General features: G+C 39.0%; 1 long non-coding RNA gene across 7 annotated transcripts in view; it reads left to right on the top strand.

Moving 5' to 3' along the window:
- Positions 1-18,850, top strand: part of LOC102003638 — a 39,213-nt gene that overhangs the window by 412 nt on the left and 19,951 nt on the right. For 4 of the 7 annotated variants that reach the window (XR_001236801.1, XR_263316.2, XR_001236799.1 and 1 more), the window contains exons 2-3: positions 409-454; positions 16,789-16,953. This is a non-coding gene — a long non-coding RNA (uncharacterized LOC102003638). Of the gene's footprint in view, positions 1-408; positions 455-16,788; positions 17,081-17,838; positions 17,966-18,029; positions 18,754-18,850 lie in introns of those variants that run through there. The other 3 variants (XR_263317.2, XR_001236797.1, XR_001236798.1) reach the window with 3 other exon arrangements.

Raw genomic sequence — 18,850 nt, 5'->3', positions numbered from 1 at the left:
GGCGCGGGCGCCTGAGCCTTCGAGGTGGAGGCCGCCGGGCGGCGGGGCCGGGCCGGACCGGGAGGGACTCCGGGGTCCGGCGCTGCTCGTCGGGGCTCCTGTTGTAAATAGTGCGCCCGGTGATCGGTTGAAAAGTTAACTGTCTCACGGAGTGCAGTAATTGAGATGTGAAGTATTGTTGAGGATCACCACGGATTGAATTTGCCTAGCAAAAGTTATCTTTCACTGAAGCAGAGCGAATTTTTTACTCCCAAAAATTTTGAACGGGAATGTAGGTCGGAATTTGTAGCAAGTGAATTAGGCACTTCGGGATAGATGTGTATCTTCAGTACCCTTATTTTAAATCCTGTTGCTGCATTGGGTGGGGCTCAAGAATCGCGTGATACAGCAGTTGTTTTGTTTTGGCAGTTGTACTGAAGAAAAAAGGACATCTTGGTGACAGTACCTCAAGCAGGTGAGTCCTGACGTCTCCAAGAATCTCTAGAACGGGGAGGGACTACCAGGAAGTTTTCTGCGGACCAATAAATAAATACTAGAGTGGGAGAATGGTAGTCGAAAGATGTTTTGGTTGGCCGGGGTTCAAATCAATCTGTTTGATGAGCTTTCTGATGTGGTTTTTTTTAGATGAAATTCTGAAATTAGGACATACTTGGGGATGCGTTTACCCATTCATGTGGCTTTTTTTTTTTTTTTTTTCCTTTTCCTTTTTCTTTTTGAGACCGTCTCGCTATATAGTTTAGGTTGGCTTTGAACTCATTATGTAGCCCAGGCTGTCCTCGAGCTCTTGGAGATCCTCCTGCCTCAGTGTCTGGAGTGCTGGGACTTACAAGGGTGCTTCACTACATTTCTAAACTTTTAAGCATTTAGTATTTTTAACATGAAACGCTATGAATAGTTTCACAGTTCTACTTCATGTAAAAAAATTTGTCTTGCAGAAATCTTTATCAGTAAGAATATTTAGGAGTGAAGCAAAGTTTTAAATGAGGAAACTGTAAAACAGTATACTACTGCTGAACGTCCCAGATGGTAATCATCCATAATTGCAGTACCCAGCTTTAAACTGCTATCATCTGATCCAACTGTGTAGTAAACAACAGTATACAGAGGGCCTTTTTTGTATGGTTTTGTTTTTGAAAATTTAATTATACTTATTTTGTTACCCACTTTTCCATTCCAGAAACCACTTACAATGTTACATAGAATAGTTGTACCATAATTTATAAGATCTATTTTCATTTTTGTATAATGACAATATTAGGCCAGTGAATATCCTTTAGACATACTTTGCAAAGTACTGTGCCTAAGAACTAGTGTCAGTGGCTCTTACAGTGTGCCAGGCATCTAGCTCTTTCTTCACATACTCCTTTTGGAATAAATGCCCAGAAGTGCAGAAGTGGGAGTGCAAGACTAAAATGATTATACTTTTTGGAGGTTGAATGTATATACAATTGTCCATCAGAAAGCGTTTCCTTTCACTGTACTGTAGTTGTTGTTGTGCACCCCCTCTACCCAATTTTTTTTTCCCATTTTAAGATACGGTCTTAACTAAGTTGCTATGTTGCCCGGGCTGGATTTAAGCTTTGTGATCACCCAGCCTTTGACTTCCAGAGCATGTGTCACCATGCCCCGCTGTCTTTTCCTTTTGTAACTTGTCTTGTTTTTTGGTTTTAATTTTTCTCTAGCTTTATTTTTCAACTTTCCAGAATATCTGTTTATTCAAGAAAAACTAGCACTGTCTTTCTTTTTTCTTTTTTTAAGAGACGATGTTTCACTGTGTTAGCCCGGCTGACCCCGACCTTGTGTGCTCAGTGCTCTTCCCTCAGCTTCCCAAACAGTTGGGAACGCTGGTGCTATGCCACTGCGTGGTCAAGAGTGCCATGATCTTAAGCTTTTTTGTCTTTTTGAGACAGGGTCTCAACTGCAGATCGGGCTGGCCTTGAACTCACTTTGTAGCCCATGCTGACCTCAGCCTCTCAACAGTTTTCCTACCTCAGCCTCCCGAGTGCTGTGATTACAGGTGTGCACCACCATGCCCAGCGAAATAGTTGTACTTGTACAGTGAAATATTTGGCTACACACAGAATGATAATGAGAGGACCCTAAAAATTATTTTTTGTAGTGGTATAGTTGAATGTAACTACTTTGTGTTCCCCTGGAGCCTTCCCTAAAATTTCCTGCCCTTATGTGGGTTCCCTCAGTATTTGTACAGCCTGCCGGGTCCCTTTACTTTCCTCTTTGCCGCCTTTGCAGTTTTTTGACTTCCCGTTTGAGACTATTCCCAGAAGGCAGCAACTGTTTTATTCAGTGTTAAGTTCCTCCGCTTCAGGTGCTCTGTAAATACTCATGAACCTGTGTGGAAGTTTGTATACAAAATTTTGTATAAGAAATAATAAGCCTCCTTACATTTTTAAGAATGCTGTGATACCGTAATAGAAGCCCACTGCCTAGACTATCTTTTCATAGGGAACAACAAAGTTACTTTCCCAAGTAGATTAGGTTTTTTTATTTTTTTTTTTCTTGGTACCAGGAATTGAACTCACAACCTCATGCTTGCCTGGCAGGCGCTGTGCCATTGAGCTGTATCTCTGGCTCGTATATAAATGAGTATTTATATAATACTCGTATATAAATGAGTAGTAAGTGAACAGTTACAGCACCATATCATAGATGTAAAGGAGAGAAATAAGGGTTGAATGTTACCGTTGTACCTATTTTTGTGAGCCTAACTAATAAAGTAACATTTCTTAGAAAATGAAGGTGGTCAAATTTTTAAAGTTTCTATAACCTGAAAGTATTTTGAAAGAAAATTTTGTTCAGGCTCAGATGAGGCACTGTGTATAATTATGTGTGGCATAAGATCTGTGTGGCACTTCTAGCAAAATCTCAAAATCGGGACATCTTTATGGATTTGATTGCCCATTCCATTGGTTCCCATTTCTGATTTTTTTTGTTTTGTTTTTGTTTTCTTGAGGTGAGATCTTACTGTGTTCCTCAGGCTGGCCTTGAGCGCCTGGGCCAAGCAGTTCTACTTCACTTCCTGCGGGTGCACCAGTGCCCCTGACTTCCATTTCTGAATTTTTTAGTGCTTAAGGTTTTTATCATGTACCATGGTAAACTTTTTCTTTTTTTTTTTTTTTTTTCATTTTGTAAAAGTGACATAAAGGGATTCTACCAGTAAAAGGGTTTAGAAGCAAAAAGAAAAAAATTCGTTAAAATAGTATGTGTTCTTAGTGTCTAAGCAGTAAGTCTCAAAAGTGAAACAAGTCTTTGTCTTTCAGAATAAGACTGGTTTTATGTGAAAATGAGGCATAGTGTTCCAGTTTTAAAGATGAGGATATGTTTTCTTTGTTAAAAATTTCTGGTATGTAATTTTATTTGACCTTAAGTGATCATTATTGGCTATGTTACACCGTGTGTAAGTGTAACTTCTGAAAAATGATAGAATCTATTCAACTGTATCATTACTTCTAGAAATATCAGTGTATGTTGTGAAGTGGAACTGATTGTGTTGAATGTAGCTCCTTTCCTAAGCATTATAAGTTACACAATTCACTTGTACTCAAAGCATAATTTGTAATCTATATGGCCTTTTGTCCTATTAAATTTCACTGCTGATTTTACAGCTACATCGAGTCATTGTGGTTTTCTTCTGCATATAATTCAAATAGTTATTTCAAAAGATTTAAGCATTTTGGATAACTTTGAAGATTTAAATAAACATTGCTTCAAGAAAGCAGTGCGTGTGGACTGGGAATATAACTCAGTGGTAAGAGCACATGCTTAGCATCCACAAGGTCCTACATTGAATTCCTACCACCATTAAAAGAATAAAAATTGCAGAAAAATATTTACTAAGTAGTTATTAAAGGATTTTAAGGATAATGATGTGTAAACTAAATCTAGAAAAGGCATTCTAATTGGATGGAAGATTATAAACAAGTGTGTGATTATATAAGGAAAACTGTTTCAGATAGTAAACAAATTAGAAAGGGAGGACAGGGGCTGGGGATTTAGCTCAGCGGCAAAGCGCCTGCCTGGCAAGCGCAAGGTCATGAGTTCGGTTCCGGTTCGGGGGGAAAACCCAAAAAAAAAAAGGGAGGACAGGCTAAAGATTAGGTTGGGAATATTTTGGGGGGCTTGTCGCATCAGTACTCTTAGGATTCACTGCACATCAAAATCCTGTGGGCTGCAGGGTGTGGTGGCTCATGCCTATAATCCCAGCACTCGGGAGGCTGAGGCAGGAGGATCGTTGCGAGTTCGAGATCAGCCTGGGCTACAAAGTGAGCTCAAGACCAGCCTGAACTGCATAGTGAGACCCTGTCTCAAAAGACACATGCACACAAAAAAAATCCTGTGGGCTACAAGGTTACTAGAGAGCTTTGAAAACGGGTGTGAACAAAAATTGGAGATAGTTTTTATTTTCAGACTTTATAAACCATAATGAAACTAAATTTAAAAAAGAACATCACTTACAATTTTTTTTTTTAGGGGTGCCCCAGGAATCGAAATCCAGACCCCATGCTTGCCAGGCAGACACTGCACCACTTAGCTATACCCCAGCCCTTTTTCGTCCCGCCATCTTTTTGAGGGGGTTTCACTATGCAGTTCAGGCTGGTGTTCAGATTTGCCTCAGATTTGCATCAGTCCTCCTGCCTCAGCCTCCCTAGTGCTCGGATTACAGGTATGCGCCACCATGCCCAGCTATCATATTTGCTGTCACATTATGCTAACACATTTTAAAAATTTCCTTGTGTACAAGCATATTCTTTTTTTTTTTTTAGTCATTAAGTGGGTTTGTTTTTTATTTTTTATTTTTTTCTGGTACTGGGAATCGAACTCACGACCTCGCACCAGGCGCTGTGCCATTGAGCTAAATCCCCAGCCCAAGTGGGTTTGTTTTTCTTTATTTTTAACATTGTTACTAGTGTTCAGTGAGAGTGGGAAGTCTCCATAATAATTTTAATAGTGGAAAATAGTGCATTTTTTTGTTTTATCTTTTAAGACGGGATCTCACTATGTAGTTCAGGCAAGCCTTGAACTCAGAATGTCATCCAGGCTGGCCTTGAACTCAGCAACCCTCCTGCCTAAGTCTCCCAAATGCTAAGATTACAGATACAGGCGACTATACCTAGCCTAATAGTCCATCTTTAACTTAATTTTTCTATTGCTTGACCATGTAGGTGTCTAGCTCATCAATATTATGCTATAATTATCTGTTTCTGTGCAGTAGCTTCTGCTTTGGAATGTTCTTGTATGATTGCTTTAAAGTTGGATGAACATTTTTATGATTCTTGAAACGTGGCCATGTGTTTTCTCAGTTTATAATTTAGATTATTACCTTTCTTTTGAGTTTCACTAAGCTACCAGTATTAGGTGGTATATATTATCAGTTCTGCTAATTTAATAGTGCAAAAAGTAGGTTCAAAATAGCTTCTGTGAAGTCAGGTGGGACCTGTTTCTATGTATTTCACTTACTCTTGTACAAGATGTCTCTCTAAGCCTTCAAACTATGCATTAGCTCTTGGTATTGTATTTCTTGTTTCTTGTGTAATACTTGGTAGTGATTTACAGCATGTATTTTTCCATATAGACCTCCCTTTTAATTTGTTACCTTTGCTAAAGGGGTTATAATGTGTATAAAGTATGTTAGAAAATGAATGAAAAGTGACTCAAGAACTGAAGATGGGAAGACAAAATAGTATTGAACTGACGTTAGTGTGAGAGAATACTGAAGTAGGACCTAGAGAGAAAGGGATGGGTGAACTAATGAGGTTGAGGTTGGCAGCACTTGATTGCTAATTGACGATTAAGTACAAAAGAAATAAACAAAACACTCCTGTCATTTACAAAAGTAACAACACACTGTTACACCACCATTAACTCATGTTAAAAGTCAGGAGAGACCACTTGTTGGTATAAAAAATGAAATCCATTTTTAAACATGCAAGTTAGAACTTACTTAAATGACCATTTAAGGGTTAGTCTTGTGTCAGATTTCATTCAGTTTGTTAATTGGGACAAAGCATTATGCTGGACCTTATGTTGTTTCTGTTTTGACTTTAAATTCCGGTTTGTTAACTTAGTTATTTCTTTAGGGTTCTCTTATTTCTGACTCTTAGGGTTCAACTTTTTCATTAAGATGATAAGTTGGATAAGTTCTGGAAAATGAGATTCTCAAACGGAGGAGAGGTTATAGATTTTATGGTTGAAAAAACAGTTTTTTGAAGGCGTTTTATAGGATGTATGTTTTAAGTGTTCAAGTATGGGGATGAAATTTCCCCTTCCTGAGTGGAAAAATTTTTTTCATACTTTTTTGATGTTTTCCTTTTATCAGTACATGTTTTCAGTGAGGAATGTAATCATTCCTCATTACATTCCTCACGAAAGGTTGATACCTGCACATAATACATCTCAGTTCTCTTCTCCCCCTTTTGTCCCCCTTCCCATTTGAAAAAGACCTGTCTCCCTACCTCATATTATCTTTTATTTTGCTCATACAGGTTTTTGTGTTTTTCTTCTTCTTTTGGTTTTGTTTTGTTTTGTTTTTTTCCAGCACCAGGAATTGAACTCACAACCTCAGGCTTGCCAGGCAGGTGCTGTGCTGCTGAGCTAAATCCCCAGCCCTTTTTTTGGTCTTTTTGAGACCAGGTCTCACTGTGCAGTTCAGGCTGGTCTTGAACTCACTTTGAAGCCCAGGCTGGCTTCACACTTGAATAGTCCTCCTGCCTCAGCCTCCCAAGTGCTGGAATTATGGGTGTGCTCCAACCACACCTGGCGTGTTTTTCTTTTGAAATGTTAAATATAAGAAATACTTCAATATTTATAAATATCCACACATGGAATAGGCTGTCTTTTGATTGTTTGAGTCCATCCTCAAGAGGAAGGACTTGATTTCAACAGTTTAGCTCCTATGGTTGTCCTACCACTGGCTTGCTCGCTCACGCGCTCTCTCTTTCTCTCTCTCTCTCTCTCTCTCTCACACACACACACACACACACACACACACATCTAAGACTTTAGAAAAAGTGGCTTTTTCACTTTCTCACAAGGAGAAAGTTCTGGTTGTGTTTCAAGAGAAAGCAAATTTTCTAAATGATCTGTTAGGGTTAGCCACGATATCAAGTACTTTTTCCTTTTTTATGGGGGTGGGTGCCACTGTTTTTAAAAAAAACCTCATGCTAAAAAAAAAAAAACCTCATGCTTTGGTCTTCATTTGGGGATACTGTCTGAGTTTATGAAATTAGAGCTTTTTGTGTTATACAGCAAAACTCTCATTTCAATTGGTAAAAGTTTGCCCAATATAATGCTAACTTGGAGTTCCAAAAATAATAAAAATTACTTACAAATTGAGAAAAAGTTTTGTATTCATAAACAATATTTGTGTTATTTTTAGCATCTTTTGTTTTTAGCATGTAATTGTGTGGGTTTATTACTTCACTCTTTTATTAATCCCTTGCTTTGAAACCATTTATTTTTCAAAGACAAAGTCTTTTGGTGCTGGGCATGGTGGCCCATGCCTGTTATCCCGGCACTCGGTAGGCTGAGGCAGGAAGATTGTTGGGAGTTTGAGACCAGCCTGAGCTACAAAGTGAGCTCAGAGCCAGTCTGAACTGCATAGTGAGACCCTGTCTCAAAAAGACCAAAAAAAGGGGCTGGGGATTTAGCTCAGCGGCAAAAGCGCGTGCGTGGCAAGCGCAAGGTCATGAGTTCGGTTCCCGGTACCGGAAAAAAACAAAAAAACAAAACAAAACAAAAAAAGACCAAAAAAAGAAAGAAAGAAAAAAAGAAAAAGTCTTTTGGGTACCTTGGTAGAATTTCAGCTTTTCCTGTGCCCTATAAGAGTGATAACTTTGGCTGGAGATGTTGCTCAGCGGCATAGCGGCTGCCTGGCAAGCGCAAGGCCCTGAGTTTGATTCTTGGTACCAAAAAAAAAAAAAAGGAATGATAACTTTAAACATCATTCAGGTAGCAAAGAAACTACTTCCAGCTTCAGGATGTGTAGGTATGGCCAAAGATTTTTGTGAGGAAGCACATTTCTCATCCTTTCTGCCTTGTCTATAAGATGACAATAATAGCTTTCACCTGACAAGGTTGGAATTTGTATTACATGAGTTGGTATATGTACAGTACTTAGACTGGTGTCAAGTATTTAGGAAGCATGTGGTTATTAAGTGGTATTGTTATGCCTGTGTTATTACCTGAGTGTCTCAGGAGTTTTAAATGTTTGTATTATTGTATTTATGTACACAGCTATAGCAAAAATGAAGCTCCTAGATATTACCTTCTGAAGGTCATACCAATTTTTTCCAACTCTTTTTTTCCTGTTCTTCCCTTAAAAGATCAGATAGTGCAGTCACGCACAGCTTTCATTGTTTCCCTGTACAAGCCTCATGTCTTCTTTGTTTTTGTTGATACTGTCCCAGCCATCCAAAACGGTTATCTTGTCTCTTTATGTTCAGATGCTACCTTTTAAGTAAGACTTTCTTGAAAGCTTTGTGTAGGTATTAGTACAGGTATTCTCTTCATATTTCCTCTTATGTGATTCCTACCACTTTCTGTATTCCATTTGAGCTTTTTATTAGCTTTAATGCCCTTCAGTTAGTTAAGAAATCCTTTCAAGCAGAGAACTGTACCTTTTTCATCTTTGTAAGGTTAGAACATGTCACTGGCCGTGGCATTTAGTAGTACTTGTTTATGGAATCAAAGTTTATAAAAAGTGTTGCCAGCTGAAAAGGCATTTGATGGACAGATGTGTGGCAGGAAATGTGTGCTTTGTTGGTGTTTGTACATCCAAGAATGTCCTTGTCAGGCATTTAAGATGTGGACACTTGAGGTTTCAGGATGAGTCAAGTTCAAGAGCATGTAGGTGATATGGCACTTGGGTGACTATCCATAGGTTAGGGATTTCCTTAGAATGTGTTCTTGTAATAGATGTGCTTAATTAATTAGCCACTAGAGGGATTGTTTTTCTGGTATACTTGATTTTTCATAGATCTTCCTTATTATTAGGTATAAACCTGAGATACAGCAAGGACCAAAGGTGTGTCTCTTGCCATTAACAGAACATATAGGCCCCCTGGCTCAGTATATTGAACTCAAAGTCTTAGCCTTGTGTGTATTTTTTAAATCACAGAACCAAATACCACTGTGTAAAACTAGGCCTGAAGATAGGAACTAGGTAAGATAATATGTCAGGACATTTATTTGCTCCTTGAATGCTATGATTCTAATCAGGACTTACCCTTAAGATTTAGAAGAAATGGAAATGATGGAAACTGGAGAGATGGTATAAAACAGAGTCTTTGACCTCAGGCCACATACTGGTTCCAGTCTGGGTCCATAGCCCATTAGGAGCCAGCTGCACAGCAGAAGGTGAGTAGTGGACAGACAAGCAAAGCCTCTTCTCTGTTTACCACTTCTCCCCGTTGCTTGCTTTACAGCCTCAACTGCGCCTCTTTTCAGATCAACTGTGACATTAGATTCCCACAGGAGTAGAAACCCTCCTGTGAATTGCACATTTAAGTGATCTAGGTTGTACGTTCCATGTAAGACTCTAATAATAGCAGAATTAAAGTGCACAGTGTAATAATAGAAATACAGTAGAGTGCACAATAAATGTAATGTGCTTGAGTCATCCCCAGACCATACCTCCACCCTGGCCTCCAGGGAAAAATTGTCTGTAAGACTGATCCTGGTGCTAAAAAAGGATGGGTACCACTGAGTTAAAATACCAGGTTCATAGTAGGCATTCCTAGAGCCAAAAAGGCAGTTATGTGCTCTTAGCTGAAAAATTCCCAGAATTTTTACAATAATTCAGCAGGACTTTGAATTGAATAAGGATCCTAATATAGAAGCACTAGGTTTGAAAACTAGATGTTGTGTGTGGTAATCACAACCCTGTTACTCAGTGCTGTGACCCGGGATACATCATTGCCTGAATTTTTCTTTCGGAGAATGAGTTTCATGGTGCTAAAGTATTTACAGATCTTAATAAGGTTCTAGTCCAATTTCTGTTTTTACTTCCTATGTCCATCTGTTCCTATAAGGTTAGCTGTTAACCCTTAAAAATAAACAGACACTGACTCAGAGATCTAAGCACTTAAGAAAGTTATTGATGTTCTTATTGCTTAGCATCAAATTCTGTTAAGTTGTCATGCTCTACCTGTCTTACTGTTTTTGTACCAGCGGTTCTTTTTGAGTTTTTTTATGGTGCTGGAATGGTAACCAGGGCCTGACAGATGCTTGAGAAGTGGTCTGCCACTGAACTACATCCCCAGCCACTGTTCATCAAGAGTTCTGTTATTATTCAGCTTTTTCAGATAACAGCTAAGCAAGATCACTGGTTCACAGTTGTGAAGCTTCTGTTTTATATACTGTTTAACACATTTTAGTATATTCTCCTGTAATTGATTTTTTTTTTTAATCTAATGAGATACACAATATTGGTTTCCTGACATCTCATAGCTCTCAGCCTAATTTTAGAGGGAGTGAATGAAGTAAATAATTCTTTACCTTTGTTTGGTACTTCCTTGTTTAGTAGGCATTTTGATACAGTTCTGTACCCTTAAGTGTGATACAAATTAGTTGGTATCTGAATAGGCCTCTAAATTGTTTCCATAGCTTTTAGAGTGGAAGTTAAAGTAGTCAGGAGGGAGGGTTTGTTTTCTTTTTTTCAGTTTTTGGCTTATGTGCTTGCTAATATGTACTGAGTCTACCAGTTCAACATCCCACTTTAGGGGTTTATATATATTTGTATTTAGGGTTACCACAAATCCTACAGCAAGCAAAAGAAAAAACCAAACTAGAATTCTTAACTGTTTCTTCAAAAGAGAAAATCTGTGTTTCTTAGTTTTGATATCCTGTTGTAAAGCTGTTTCTAGTGTTTGTATAATTCTCGTGGCTCAGATCTTGGTCCCAGGGGGCAGCAACGGGATTTTTATATGAAGGAGCTTAACAAAATGAAAGGCCCCCAGTTCGAGGTGCTTGGTAGCCTCGGGTTAGAGTGCAGATATGGACAAATCCAAGAACCACACCATGCACAACCGGTCCTGAAAATGGTGTAGAAATGGCATGAAGAAATCCTGATTGCAAAGATAAGAATTTCTGAAGAGGGTAGATCCCTGGTTCCTGAGGAGTATGCGTTTTGCCAAGAAGCACAAGAAGAAGGGCTTCAAGAACATGCAGGCAAACAATGCCAAGGCTGTGAGTGCATGTGCTAAGGCTACCAAGGCCCTCCTCAAGCCCAAGATCCCTACGGGTGTGAACCACAAGCTCACTTGACTTGCCTATATCGCCCACCCCAAGCTTGGGAAGCGTATCCATGCCCACATTGCCAGGGGTGACAGGCCTTGCTGGCTGAAGGCGCAAGCTCCAACCAAGGCCCAGGCTGCAACTTATGCTCTAGCTCAGGCTCCTAAAGGTGTCCAGGTCCCTGTGAAGGCCCCAAAGTGAAAGCATCTATCTGCCCATGTGAGGACAGAAGGACTGGCGTGACTGCTGGGCTGCCACCTGTGGGGGCTGGTGTCCTCTTGTACTCTTTATATAAATAAACCTGAGGTAGGATCTATTTAAAAAAAAAAAAAGGCCATCTTCCTGTTGCTTATTTCTCTGTGTATTGTGTGATACTGCTTTTAAGGTCTTGAAATTGTCCAGGCTTTGGTAAACCAAGGCAGACTTCTGTTTTCTTCCTGGTTTTGAAGTTCTGCATTTTATTACTTAGTCATGAAAAACTAATCTGTTCCCAGTAAATACCAACTTGTACCACAAAACTGGCTTCTCTGCTGCTGCGAACTTCCTGTTTTGTCACATTTCCATTTAGGGAAAGAATAGATTTTAGAGTAGGCCAGCTTTAATTTCATGCTTAAAGATTCTTCTGAAATTCACTTTGAAGCTGTCCAAATGTCTAAAGAGGGAAGAAAATGACATGTCATGTCTCCACATAAAGTCATTTGTCAAAAAACTTCATTTGGCCCTGTGTCAGGGTTGCCAAGAAGGAAGAGACACTTCTTTGCTGTGAGAAATTTTAGTGTATGACTTGCCAACATTGTAACTTGCCCTTAGGGTTACCGTGTTAAATGTGGTCAAAGTTTTAAATGAACTATATTGTCCTTGAAGGCAGGATCTGTGTTCACTTCTAGTAGATTTTTCTTATGGAAAGTTGTAAAAACTGTATTCAGCCACATTGCTTCATTTACAGTAGAGACAGGCCAAAGGTCATTATGTTAACTCAAATAGAAATTGGCTCCAGTCTGAATATGGGCCATCCTGTGCATGAAAGTTAGAGTAAAGCCATTTTTAAAACCTTTTGCAGTCAAAATAGAACATTTAGTTACAAATGATGAGTTGTCATATTTTATGAAGTGAATTCCTAGATATGTGTTAGTGAAACATGTACGTAGAACATGCCTTTATGGTAAACCTGAATCATACTAACATTTCTGCTGAGGAAACCTGGGTACCAATTTTTATTGTGGTGGAACCGATCTCTTCCATCATTTTTTTGACCAAAGTGACCTTGGGCTGCTTTTAGTCAGAGCTATTGTTCCCTTGACGTTTCAGTCAAATAAGTTCCTAAAAGCCGGGCGTGGTGGCGCACGCATGTAATCCCGGCACTCAGGAGGCTGAGGCAGGTGGATCGTTGTAAGTTCGAGACCAGCCTGGGCTACAAAGTGAGCTCAAGGCCAGCGTGAACTGCATAGCAAGATCCTGTCTCAAAAAGACCAAAAAAAAAAATTCCTAAATGTGAATGAACAGTAAGTTTCTTCCGCATTAGTGTCTTGACTTAGTCCACCTTTATATTGGAAAAGTTCTCCAACATTTGAGTTGCCATATTTGGAGAGCTGATGTTAAATTGTAAATATGTGAAACCATCTACTGTAAATTTACCAGAGTTTTTTCCATCTACTTACATGTTCTTATTTGTGAAACACATACAGTATTTCTCATAAAATGAGAAAAGCTTTTCCTAAATACCCACCATCCCCTACTGATTTATCCTGTTTTGTTTCGTTTTTTTTTTGAGAGAGAAGTCTCGCAATGCAGTTCAGGCTGGCCTTGAGCTCATGTTGTAGCCCAGGCTGGTCTCGAACTTGCTATGGCATTCCGTGAATTTTGACTTACACATTTTTATGAAGTCCAACCAGTATATGACGTTTTACGTCACAATTAAAAATGGCCTTGTCCTTATTTCTTTTTTCCACCCTCTAGAATCACTGATCTGTAGTTTTGCCATTCCAAGATGTCCCATGTTGGAGATGTGCATTGTGTGAATCAGACAGCCTAAGCTTTCATTGCGTTTAGATGAACACCTTAGGTGTACTAGTGATATGTTAAAGTTCATAAGAAGCTGCCAGACTGCTTTCCAAGGCAGCTGTACTGCTTGCATTTTGCATGTGCCGTGATGCATTGCTGTTGGTCCTCATCCTCACCAGTGCTTGGTGGGGTCATTCTCTGTAGTTGTACTCTTTAAAAAGATGAGTAGCATCTCACTGTAATTTTAATTTGCATTTCCCTAGTAAATACTCAGTGATTAATATCCTTTCACATACATATTTTCCATTTGTGTGTCTTTCTTCCAGAATTGACTAATTCAACTATTTTGCCTTTTCTTTTAACAAACAAAGTCTGTGTAGTGCAGGCTGGCCTTGACCTCATGGCAGTCCTCCTGCCCCAGCCTCCAAGTGCTGGGATTACAGGCATGTGCCACCCTGCCCAGCTGTTTTGCCTATTTTTTAAAATTGGACTGTTTTGTACTGTTTAATTTTGAAAGTCCTATATGTATATATTATTCTGGACACAAGACCTTTGTGAGACAAATGATTTGCAAGTATTTTCCCTCATTTCTTGTTTGTTTTCACTTCTCGTTATTTGCCCCTTTTTTAAAAACAGATTATACTTATGGTATAGTATAAAGAACTTTTTTTTTTTTTGAGACAGGATCTCACTATGCAGTTCAGACTGACCTTGAACTCACTTTTTGGCCCAGACTGTCCTCAAATTCGCAGCAACCCGCCAGCCTCAGCCTCCCACGTGCTGGGATGACAGGCATGTGCCACCATGCCCGGCTAAGAACTCTCTTAAAACTAGTAACAGATCTGTTTTCTCCCTAGAAGTTTCATACTTTGACAATACTACCTTAATTTTACAACAAAACAAGAAACAGTAAGTTACTCCCTTTTTTTTTTTTGGACAGGGTCTTGCTATGTAGCCCAAATGCTTCAGCCTCCCAAGTGCTGGGATTATAGGCATACGCCAGTGTGTCTGGCCTCACATTTTTTATAAGTTGTTTTGTATTTTGAATTACATTATTGGTCTCTGATCACTGCTGAATTAATTTTTGTAATGTATAAAGATAAGGTTGGACATTCTTATTTTTCTCCTGCATATGTCTGTCTAAATATTCCACCACCATTACTTTCACATTTTCCTGGGCTAATGTTATGTAATGAAATGGTTTCATGGTCTAGAACATTAAACCTAAAGAAAGAGGGATAAAAACCCATTACATTCTGTTTGTAACTGAGCACTGAAATATTTTTTTCCTCATCAAAATGCCACCAGTACCAGGTTTGGCGAGTTACCAAGGTGACAAATAGTGAAGTATGAGTGCTTTGTTAGTTTTTGGAGGACTGGGTAAGCTCAGTGGTTGAGTTAGCATCTTCATGGTCTGGGGTTTGATCCATCCTGGAAAAACTGTTTGCTACCATAAACTGTATAGTAGGTCTTGATAACAGGTAGTGTTTTGGGTTTTTAATTTTTACTTTTCCAGTATAGATTTTAGAAGGTCATTGGTTTCTTATCTCCCAGAGTAGAAACTGAATCTGTAAAACCACATTGAGGAGAACTGGCCTCCTAACTCTGAGTCATCTGTCTTCTCCCATTTAATAATTGTCAACATGAGTTTTGAAAGGGAGGATTGGGCATGTACCATAGTGCAAGGTCCTGAGTTCAATCTTCGGTGCTTAAACTTTCACTTATGTTGCCGTTTTTACTAGTATGTAATCTTCGTTTAATAAGTGCAGAAATTAGGTGATGTGTATGAGGGCATACAGTGACGAAGATGAAACCTCTCGATTATAAACTAATACCCTGGTTTTAATTGTTGTTAGTTTCTTTTTTTTTTTGGTTTTTGTTTTTCTCCGATACCGGGAACCAAACTCAAAACGTTGCGCTTGCCAGGCAGGCGCTTTGCCGCTGAGCTAAATCCCCAGTCCCCTGTTGTTAGTTTTCTTAAACTGTTACGGGTATAGTGGGGTAAGCCCTAAGTACTTCTAGCAAGAAGAATCCCATTCCAGAAAATAATGTCCTTGTTTTACACAGTGCTGCCCTCAGTACTCATCATTAATTGGTTCCAGTACCAAAAAAGTATCAAATGAATTGTTTTGGCTGGAAGGGGCAGAGAGTCACAATGAGCAGTTGATGCCAAATAAGTTCCAGCCTGCACATCAACCACAAGGCAGATGAGGACCAGAACAACGTTTTTGATCAAGGTGTGTAGAGTAGCAAATTTGACAAGTTTCAGAGCAGTCACATTACCAGGGTATCGCTGTTTTATGAGTTTGTTTTCCAGATCCATTTAGATGATAAGTCATCCATTTAGATGATAAAAGTCACACTAGTCTTACTGTAGAAATCTTATAACAGGTGTGGTGATGCATTGCATATAACCCCAGTACTCAGGAGGCTGAGGTGTGAGGATCCCCAGGAGTTTGAAGTTATCTAGGGCTACATAGTGAGTTCATGGCCAACATGAACTACCTAGTGAGACCCTGTCTCAAGAAACAAACAAACAAAAAAAAATAGTAATAATAAATAGAAGACTCAGATCAGTACATTTTGGAACCAGTATTCTTAAAATAGTCCATTTTATTCTGTTAATATGAATTATAACAGAAACATTATAATTATAAATAGTACATTTTATTCTGCTGTTAATACGAATTATAACAAACATTATAAATGACTGCAGTCATTCATTTCACATTCTAGAATTTGTTTAAAGAAGAAATACTGTGAAATAGGAAGAAACTGTTGAAAAGGGAGGGAAAGAAAAATATAACAAAAGGATAAAATCTAAACAGCTTTATGAACTGCGGGGATTGAAGAGGGGACAGGAATGGGGAAAAAGGAGAAATCAAGATATATCATGTACAGGTACAAATTCCCTGTAATGAATGTGATCATTGTGTATACCCAAATTGTACCAATAAACTTAAACTAACAAAATGAATAAGAGTTTAACATTTTTTATGTTGGAAACACGCAAAGGACTTTTAGCAGGGAGAGATGTAACTGTTCAGAGGGTTTTGTGAGAGTCATTAGGAAAAACCCAATAAGAAATAAATAGCTTAGGCATAGGGATAAGTGGATATAATAGATTCTTGCAGAAGCGTAAAAGATAAGAAATTCAGTAATTAGACAAGCCAGGCCATACCTGCAATCGCAGCAACTCTGTGAGACTGAGGCAGGAAGATCACAAATTTGAGCCCCATTTGGGCTGTTTAGCAAGACCCTGTCTCAGAAAAATAAAAATGGCTGGGGATATAGCTGCATGCAACGGCTTTGGATTCAGTGCCCAGTACTGAGAAAGAACAAATGAAAGAAAAACACATACACACAAATAGAAAAATAATACTGAGTTAGTGTTATACATGGACATTTTCATTTCATTTGGGGGCTTTTCATCAGCATAAAATGACAAAAATTAATTATCTTAATTTGCTGTTTGTCATATGAAGTTTCTAATGTGTCAGTTAAACAGACTGATGACCTATGACTTTTATCTTTTAGAGGCATTTGTGATAGAAATACAAGCAAATGGATGAGTCTTACCAGATAAGTACCTTTTGTATTCTAAAATTCATTTTATGTGTAACAGCTAAAGCAAAACTGTTCTTTACAATGTGTTTTTTTTTTCTTTTAGATAGCAGGATCAAGATGACATATAATAACAAGGTAATCCTAATTTTACAATAAATTTTATATTAATGTCAAAGTATGTTTACCTGAATCTAGGTTAACCCTATGTATATATTAATCTTATGTAAGTAATCATTTTTTCTAATAACTGTATGGAACTAGGTATTGCTGCTTAATTTGACATTTATCAGGTATTATGGCATCTGCAGTAGTTATAATTGGCTTAGTTGCTCAAAACTAAGTCTTTTTTTTGTTGTTTTGTTTTGTTTTGTTTTCTTGTCTTTTTGAGAGAGAGTCTCAATATGCAGTTCATTCTGGCATTGGGCTCACTTTGTAGCCCAGGCTGGCCTCAACCTTGCAGTGATCCTCTCGCCTCAGCCTCCTGAGCGCTGGGGTTATAGGCATGCAGCACCACACCTGGCTGTTTTTTTTTGAGACAAGGGTGTCATTAGGGTGGTTCAGCCTATCCTTGAACTCTCACTGTGTAGCCCAGGCTGGCCTGGAACCTACAGCAGTTCCCTACCTCAGCCTCCTGAGTGCTGGGATTACAGGTGTGTGCCATCGTGCCTTGGCTTCAGTCTGACCCCCCCACGCCCCGCCCCCAGTACTGGGGATCAAACTCACGACCTTGCGCTTGCTGGGCAGGTGCTGTGCTGCTGAGCCAAACGTCCAGCCCCCTAGGTCTGACTTCTAAAGAGGGTTATTAGCTGTATTGGTAGGAATTTCAGAATAGTTACACTGAGAGCATAGTTATAGATGATTCATGTGCTAGTCATATGGAACTTTGGGAAAGTATAGAACTGACCATAGACCAGGTTAGGTATAGCTATCTTCTGTCTGAAAATTTAGTCATAATACTGATTTAAAGTTGTATCATAGTTAGCAATTCAAGTATAATGACTTGCCATTTAAACTACACAGATGCTCAGAAGTCCAGTAGTACCCTGCTGCTAAATTCATTGACCATTACCTTCTTAGGAAAAGGTAACAGCTGAATGGAGTATCATCATGAACCCAATAAAGTATGTGTACTTGGTCAGAGTTCAAATTGTCTGTTCCTCTGTGAATACCACTGTTCAGGTTGTGACGCTTGTTCTTGTCCGTTCACATAGCCCTTTCACGTACTACATCCTCATGAGCTTGTGTGTGTTACTGGGGAGCAAACTCAAGGCCTCACATATGCTAAAAGCAAGCACTACACCACTGAACTGTACTCCAGCCCATACGTACTACTTATTTTGGGCCTAAATGGTGGACATTTGCTTTTTTTGTATTTTTTATTTTACAGACTAAGAAAATTTTAAGTGACAGAATAGAAACTGTATTTATCCTCGAAACTACTTCTGCTCACAATAATAAAGGAAAAGAACAAAATCAGTGACTCTTTGTTAGCCTTTCCTGTTGCTAAGAAAAATTACCCAACACACACACACACACACACACAACCAGAGAAGGGGGGGAGACACAGCCCAGCTGTCTCTTTCTGTCATACACATACACACACACCCGAGGGGGGAGGAGCCAGAGACAGGAATACCCCCTTTATTGTCCCTAGTGACCCTCCTATTCTGATCGGCCTCCCCTTCCAAAAGCAGTCTGCTGTAGACTACCAGTGATGAGTTCAGTAGTGAATACAGTGCCCCCTTGATTCCAGTTACATTCCCTGATCACTGCCTGTAACCATGAGATTTATAAAACTGAAAACACCTTGTTTTGCTCACACATTAAGGACTGCCTGATGACTACCAGTTATTTCACTAAGTTCGAAAGTGGCCAATAATTTCAGTCATTTCCTTAATAAACTGATGGAATGTGTCTGATTTGAAAGCCTCATTTTATAGTATTTTAACAAGGTTTTAAGAAAGCATGAGTCTATTATATTATACAAATGTCCTCAGGCCAATTTTGTCAGATGGATATTACCAAACTTCAC

Source organism: Chinchilla lanigera, unplaced genomic scaffold, assembly GCF_000276665.1.
Source record: "Chinchilla lanigera isolate Chin_1 unplaced genomic scaffold, ChiLan1.0 scaffold00065, whole genome shotgun sequence".
NCBI classification, from domain to species: domain Eukaryota; kingdom Metazoa; phylum Chordata; class Mammalia; order Rodentia; family Chinchillidae; genus Chinchilla; species Chinchilla lanigera.
Note: the sequence above shows the minus strand (reverse complement) of the source record. Positions and strands in the feature narration are given on the sequence as shown.